The 8378-nt window shown below is 41.9% G+C and overlaps 1 long non-coding RNA gene across 1 annotated transcript; it reads left to right on the top strand.

The window, feature by feature from the left end:
• Window positions 1–2433: 2433 nt before the first annotated feature.
• On the top strand, window positions 2434–5807 carry LOC139389778 (uncharacterized). Its single transcript, XR_011629426.1, has 3 exons — window positions 2434–2460; window positions 3492–3658; window positions 5795–5807. It is a non-coding gene; the product is annotated as an uncharacterized lncRNA (long non-coding RNA).
• Window positions 5808–8378: the final 2571 nt, after the last annotated feature.

The raw sequence follows: 8378 nt of genomic DNA on the forward strand, positions 1-8378 counted from the left end.
CTATGGTCAGGGCGTGACAATATTGGATGACTGTCATTCACATTCCATTCACCCAGTTCAATGTAACAGCGATAGGTTTAGGCTACTACACTACAGGTCAAAAGTTTTAGAACGCCTACTCATTCAAGGGTTTTTCTTTATTTTTACAATTTTCTAGATTGTAGAATAATAGCGAAGACATCAAAACTATGAAGTAACACACATGGAATCATGTAGTAACCAAAAAAGTGTTGGACAAATCAAAATATAATTTATATTTGAGATTCTTCAAAGTAGCCACCCATTGCCTTGATGACAGCTTTGCACTCTCTTGGCATTCTCTCAACCAGCTTCATGAAGTAGTCACCTGGAATGCATCTCAATAAACAGGTGTGCCTTCTTAAAAGTTAATTTGTGGAATTTATTTTCTTCTTAATGTGTTTGAGCCAATCAGTTATGTTGTGACAAGGTAGGGAGGTATACAGAGGATAGCCTTACTTGGTAAAAGACAAGGTCCATATTATGGCAAGAACAGCTCAAATAAGCAAAGAGAAACAAAAGTCCATCATTTCTTGAAGACGTGAAGGTCAGTCAATAAGGAAAATGTCAAGAACTTTGAAGGTTTCTTCAAGTACAGTCGCAAAATCCAGTTCTGGATGCTTGCTTGACAACCATTTTCAAGTCTTGGCATAGATTTTCAAGTCGATATAAGTCAAAGCTGTAACTCGGCCACCCAGGAACATTCACAGTCTTCTTGGTAAGCAACTCCAGTGTACTGTAGATTTGGCCTTATGTTTAAGGTTATTGTCCTGTGTCTGACGATGGATCAACAACATTGTAGTTACTCCACAATACTAACCTAATTGACAGAGTGAAAAGAAGGAAGCCTGTACAGAATACAAAATGTGGGAAGAGCCAAAATTAAATGCACAGCCTGTTCATGTTGCAAATACGATAAGGTAGTGCAACTAGGCAGAGTTGTTATGCATAATACAAGTAAAATATATATCAAGAGAGCAGCAAAAGGTTAACCCAACGTAGCATTCACTCCAGTTTTGGCCTTGGGGTTACATGACCCTTGTGCCCAAGAAGTACTCTGTACCGATGCCCCGAAGAGGGCAAGAGTTCAAATTCATACATACAGTGGGTCAGATACATTTCCTTATCAAATATGGAGAAACTGTAAACGTTATGACATGATCCTCGTACAGTACAGAAAGGCGATCCTAGAGCAGTACCATGAACTTACACATCATAGTCTACCCTACTTTCAATTCAGAGGTTTTCCTCATCTCAGTTGTCTCACTAAGCATCCCATGTATTCATTTGACATAAGTTCAAATCACAATGTCCATCGGGGTCGCAATTTCTGTCTCATATGTTTGTCCTCTTCCATTCAGAGTGTGAGCCGGCAGAATGAGAGGCTGCAGGGAGAGCAGATCGCGGAGAGGAGGAGGAGTAGAGAGGAGGCCCTGCAGTGGCAGAGAGAGAAGGTCTGACCATACAGAGGCTAAAAGAGGTTCTGATTCTCTGCTTTGTTTGTGAGTCTCATAGTGTGAGCCATGGTCACCCTCTTATGGCCACAGCGGCAACAGAGGCTCTGCTACAGCAGCATTGGCTATGCTACTTAATTGTACAGTAATACACTGTTTCTGAACTGACATTGAGTTGCATGGCGAAGACACATGACTTTTGTGACATGAAACAACATGACAGGGCAGGGATTTTTCCTCTCTCGAAATGATAGTGAAGCTCAGACTGATGATATTTGTCTCTGCTTAGATAACCTCAACATGGTTCTTCTTCCCAACAGAATAAAATGATGGAGCTTTTCTCCACCAGACTAGACCTCCTCCACAGCCACCAGGCATCCAGTAAGTTGGTGTGCTTATGTTTGTGTACATGTGTGTGTTTCTGACTGTTATAAATGGTGTACAATGGTGAATAGCACTACAGGAGCTGCAGATGGCCAGGCAGGAGGTGGGGAAAGTCCAGGAGATTCTCAGGGCATCCCCACAGGAGAAGGGGCAACAGGAAGCCCCTCCTACTGATGCTGGTGACATATTAGAGAATGATAACGGTCCTGTCCAGCAAACTGAGGTGGGTGTAGGTGTGTTTTTGCCCCAAATCACTGAGACTGGGTCAGACTGCTTTCATTGACCTAATTGCTAAGGTAAAGATTGGGGGTTAGAGTAATCTGATCCCCGTTCTGTAATTAATGGCATTTTCAGCCATGAACATTGGTCAGTGTTGTGGGGTTGTGACAGTGAGCACTGAGCAGGGCTTTGCTGTCCATAGGGGTGCAGTGGCACAGAACTGCCACTGGAGGGGGCCCAAGCTCGCCTGGAGGAGTTGAAGGAGAGTCTGTATAAAAGGGAGAGAGAGATTACTGAGCTCCTGGAGGCAGAGCAGACACCCATCCCACCTATCCCGATGGCACAGCCCCCCTGTGCTGTCTTGCTCCGCATTGTCGTTGAGAAGGTGAGGTGTTTAAGTGTCTAATTGAAACACATTGGAACTAAATGCTGAGACACCTAAACGATGCCTCCCAGCAGGGCCGGCCCTTGCCTTTTGACCCCCCCCACCTCGCGGGCAAAACATTTTAGAGTCAGAGAGAACATTTTTAAGTTTTAACGTACATTTCCTGCAATTCTACACATTTTGCCATGGGGCAGAGAGAATATTTTCGTACCAGGTCGGTAATTTGGACATGATTAATACAAGTTTAGATACAGTGCCTTGCGAAAGTATTCGGCCCCCTTGAACTTTGCGACCTTTTGCCACATTTCAGGCTTCAAACATAAAGATATAAAACTGTATTTTTTTGTGAAGAATCAACAACAAGTGGGACACAATCATGAAGTGGAACGACATTTATTGGATATTTCAAACTTTTTTAACAAATCAAAAACTGAAAAATTGGGCGAGCAAAATTATTCAGCCCCTTTACTTTCAGTGCAGCAAACTCTCTCCAGAAGTTCAGTGAGGATCTCTGAATGATCCAATGTTGACTTAAATGACTAATGATGATAAATACAATCCACCTGTGTGTAATCAAGTCTCCATATAAATGCACCTGCACTGTGATAGTCTCAGAGGTCCGTTAAAAGCGCAGAGAGCATCATGAAGAACAAGGAACACACCAGGCAGGTCCGAGATACTGTTGTGAAGAAGTTTAAAGCCTGAAATGTGTCAAAAGGTCGCAAAGTTCAAGGGGGCCGAATACTTTCGCAAGGCACTGTAGCTGGCTAGACTAATTTACCAATCTGGACTAATTGAGTAACTGTCAGTGGCTGACATAGGAAAACTGCTGATGCACAACCACATTTCGAAATTGCACTTTGTGTATTCTACTATTCTCACTCTTGACTGAGTAAAAAATGTGCTTATGCCCAGGGCCGGCCCTGCCTAACTGAAATTGTTCTATTATTTCACAGCTATGACTCTAATGATCAGTGAATCACACCGTTCAAACAGTAAAAGAGCCACATTATTGAAATAATTTGTCTTAGGCCCATGATATCTGTAGCGAAGTGATTGAGGCGAGGCTCCTTGTTGACCACATGTTCGAGGAGAACCATGTGGCCTTGGCCCAAGCAAGAGAAAAACTTGACCATATGTCACAGATGACCGCAGATGATGACAACAGCAAAGACGAGGTCAACTCTGCCCCAGAATGGTCAGTATACAAACTACAAAGCCAATTTCTTTCCCTTACTGTAGCTTCCTTTTCTGCCATATACAGTGGGGCAAAAAAGTATTTAGTCAGCCACCAATTGTGCAAGTTCTCCCACTTAAAAAGATGAGAGGCCTGTAATTTTCATCATAGGTACACTTCAACTATGACAGACAAAATGAGGAAAAAAAATCCAGAAAATCACATTGTAGAGGATTTTTAATGAATTTATTTGCAAATTATGGTGGAAAATAAGTATTCGGTCAAGAACAAAAGTTTCTCAATAGTTTGTTATATACCCTTTGTTGGCAATGACGGAGGTCAAATGTTTTCTGTAAGTCTTCACAAACTTTTCACACACTGTTGCTGGTATTTTGGCCCATTCCTCCATGCATATCTCCTCTAGAGCAGTGATGTTTTGGGGCTGTTGCTGGGCAACACGGACTTTCAACTCCCTCCAAAGATTTTCTATGGGGTTGAGATCTGGAGACTGGCTAGGCCACTCCAGGACCTTGAAATGCTCCTTCGTTGCCCGGGTGGTGTGTTGGGGATCATTGTCATGCTGAAAGACCCAGCCACGTTTCATCTTCAATGTCCTTGCTGATGGAAGGAGGTTTTCACTCAAAATCTCACGATACATGGCCCCATTCATTCTTTCCTTTACATGGATCAGTCGCCCTGGTCCTTTTGCATAAAAACAGCCCCAAAGCATGATGTTTCCACCCCCATGCTTCACAGTAGGTATGGTGTTCTATGGATGCAACTCAGCATTCTTTGTCCTCCAAACACGACGAGTTGAGTTTTTACCAAAAAGTTATATTTTGGTTTCATCTGACCATATGACATTCTCCCAATCTTCTTCTGGATCATCCAAATGCTCTCTAGCAAACTTCAGACGGGCCTGGACATGTACTGTCTTAAGCAGGGGGACACGTCTGGCACTGCAGGATTTGAGTCCCTGCGGCGTAGTGTGTTACTGATGGTAGGCTTTGTTACTTTGGTCCCAGCTCTCTGCAGGTCATTCACTAGGTCCCCCCGTGTGGTCCTGGGATTTTTGCTCACCATTCTTGTGTTAATTTTGAACCCACGGGGTGAGATTTTGCGTGGAGCCCCAGATCGAGGGAGATTATCAGTGGGCTTGTATGTCTTCCATTTCCTAATAATTGCTCCCACAGTTGAGTTCTTCAAACCAAGCTGCTTACCTATTGCAGATTCAGTCTTCCCAGCCTGGTGCAGGTCTACAATTTTGTTTCTGGTGTCCTTTGACAGCTCTTTGGTCTTGGCCATTGTGGAGTTTGTAGTTTGACTGTTTGAGGTTGTGGACAGGTGTCTTTTATACTGATAACAAGTTCAAACAGGTGCCATTAATACAGGTAACGAGTGGAGGACAGAGGAGCCTCTTAAAGAAGTTGCAGGTCTGTGAGAGACAGAAATCTTGCTTGTTTGTAGGTGACCAAATACTTATTTTCCACCATAATTTGCAAATAAATTAATAAAAAATCCTACAATGTGATTTTCTGGATTTTCTTTTCTCATTTTGTCTGTCATAGTTGAAGTGGAGATATGATGAAAATTACAGGACTCTCTCATCTTTTTAAGTGGGAGAACTTGCACAATTGGTGGCTGACTAAATACTTTTTTGCCCCACTGTAACTGGAGGGTCCCATCCTTCAGCTTTAGGTGGAATTTTACTTATTGAATCTTGGTCTGAGGGCATCTCTGCCTCGAATCCTAATTGATTAGGGAATGGGTTGAGGCAAGGATTAGGGTTTAACCAAATATATAGACATGAAGGTAGGGTTAGGGGTTAGGGTTAGGTTTGAGGCTAGGGTTAGAGTTGAACCAGGATATGGACATGAAGCTAGGGGTTTGGGTTAGGTTTGAGGCTAGGGTTAGAGTTGAACCAGGATATGGGCATGAAGCTAAGGGTTAGGGTAAGGAGTTAAATGTAGAAAATGTATGGGATTGGTTAGGTTCAGGATTGGGCTAAGGGTTGAGGTGAGTTTCGAACCAGCTGCCTTTTGTATGGAAGCACTGAAGAGACCATAGAGACCCTATTTTACAAAGTCTCCTTTTGATACAGGTCAAACAAAATGATCACCCCTCTTGTTATTGAGTGAATAATGTTATGTACCACAGGTTGGACTCTTCCGATGAGTATGCATCTAATGTGCTGTTGCTACAAGAGACACTGAGGGAATGTGAGATTACCCAGATGGCTCTGGACTGTATCAGAGTCGGGGCCAGGCCTTCTCTCTCTGGTAATGTAATGTTGTGTGTGTGTGTGTGTGTGGGCATGCGCGTTGCTGCTACTACGTATGTTTACCCATGTGTGTCTGTTTCTATTTGTGTGACTGAACATTGTAGTGGGATTGAGGGTCTAAATTGCATTAAATGTTGTATTTTCCTAGATATGTGTTGTGTAATCACGTGACATGTACAGTGGGTATCATGAGTATCCACCACCTTGCACTTCTTCACATTTTATTGTGTTCTAAAGTGTGATTAAAATGGATTACATTTTCATTTGTTGCCAATGATCAACACAAAATACTTTAATGTCGAAGTGGAAAAACAATTTTAAAAAAACTTTGAAAGAATTATGTACATAAAACAATACTATATACCTTGTTAAGATAAGCATTCACCCCCCCCCCCCCCTCTCTTGAATCAATACATGTCAGAAACCCCTTTGGCAGTGATTATAGCTGTGAGTCACCTTGACTACGTCTCTAAGAGCTTTGCACATCTGGATTGTGCAATATTTGCCCATTATTGTTTTCAAAATTCTTCAAGATCGGTCAAGGTGTTGGGGATCTTGGCTAGATAGCAATTTTCAAGTTTTGTCATAGATTTTCAAGCAGATTTATGTCTAAACTGTAACTTGGCCACTCAGGAACATTCACTGTCTTCTTGGTAAGCAACTCCAGTGTTTTAGGTTATTGTCCTGCTGAAAGGTAAATTCCTCTCCTCGTGTTTGGTGTAAAGCAGACTGAAGTAGGGTTTCCTCTAGGATTTTGCATATGATGAGAGCGATCCCGTTTCTTTTTATCCGGAAAAACTGTCCAGTCTTTTCCGATGTCAAGCATACCCATACCATGATGCAGCCACCACCATGCTCGAAAATAAGGAGGCGGTTACTCAGTGATGTGTTGGATTTGCCCCAAACATAAGGCTTTGTATTTAGGCCAAAAAGTGTATTATTTTGCAGTGTTTTTTGTTGTTGTTCCAGTATTACTTTAGTGCCTTGTTGTTATTTCGCTGAACACTAGATGGTTTAGTTTTATTTTTGGCAGTGAAACGAGGCAACACAGGTGAGGAAATAACCTCACTCAAATGTATTGGAAAATATAAATGGACTGTTTGAAAAATAAAAATAAATCAAATTTTTATTTGGCGTACCCTCGACGGCATGACAAAAAAATGAACAATTAAATAAATCCCACTTTATAATGCTTTTTTCTTTTTTACTCAACGGGAGGGGAATACTTATGATACCCACTGTTAACTGCATATCTTTCATTAGTTTGATGCACTACAGCAGGGTTGGGGTCAATTTGAATAGAAGTCAGTCAATTCAGGAAGTAATCTGAAATTCCAACTCAATAAATAAAATAAAAAGCCTTTTATTTTCAGTAGCTATGTTTCCATTAACTTGTCCAGTGATTGTTTTTGTTGACATTTAGAAAGTTTGCAGAGAAAAGATATTTGACAATTGCCTGCTATGGTGCGTTTCCATTTAACTATCTTGTGTCAATAAAAGCAGCTGGACGTAATGACATCACACCTTAAAACCCACATTTTCCCACAAGTTTATAATATTTAGGCAAATTGCACATTAAATAATTGGCGACCGCCTGTATGCCCTCCCACCTATCTGTTTCATGTCTCAGGTAGCCCGCAAAAGCCAGCATGGATAGAATGCAGGAATTGACTCATATATGCCATATTCTAATAATTCTCATGTGCCAACATATCTCCACGGTCTGTGCCATGACAAAACTTGGAGGGTGAAACTTGCATCCAGCCAAACTGAAAAGCAAGTCGAAGCAATTCAGCCATTCTTGAAAGTCAGGATGAGAATCCTGCAAAGAAACATTATAGTTGGAAAATAGATTTAGCAGGCAGTTGGCATTTATAATTAAATCTATATTTTCCACTTCCATTACACGTCACAAATAGTTTTGGGGTGACATTGCTTTTGTCGAATAAACCTGGATTAATGGAAACCTGCCTATAGACTTCTTCAAATCGACTTGACCCCAACCCTGCACCACAGTACCCATACTGTGCTTTCCTCTCCACTCTCTCAGACTGTGACACAACTCCAGAGCTGGATGAGATTTTGAGGAAAGGTGAGGGAGGGAAAAGCGTTGGCCAGCAACTTTTATTGCTGCAAGACCAGGTGAGATGTCCAAACAGGGACCTGGATGTGGTGTGACTAACTAGGCTATAGCTAGCTAGCTAAGACCTGAAGTATAACCTTCAGTGCGCACAATCAGCATTTCTCAATGCTAAGGGCCTTGACGGGACAACCATGTTTGTAGTTGATGTTTTCAGAGGGGTTCTCATCCACTCTACTCTTGGTTGTCTTACTATTTGTAGTCTCAGTTGTACTGTCTCTTCTATCCCCTGTTGGCAGCTGAAACAAGTGAGAGAGGAGAATAGGAAGGTCGTAGAGAACTACACTTCAGAGAGGACCATGAGAAAGAAGTACTACAAC

This window comes from Oncorhynchus clarkii, chromosome 30, assembly GCF_045791955.1.
Source record: "Oncorhynchus clarkii lewisi isolate Uvic-CL-2024 chromosome 30, UVic_Ocla_1.0, whole genome shotgun sequence".
Classification (NCBI taxonomy): domain Eukaryota; kingdom Metazoa; phylum Chordata; class Actinopteri; order Salmoniformes; family Salmonidae; genus Oncorhynchus; species Oncorhynchus clarkii.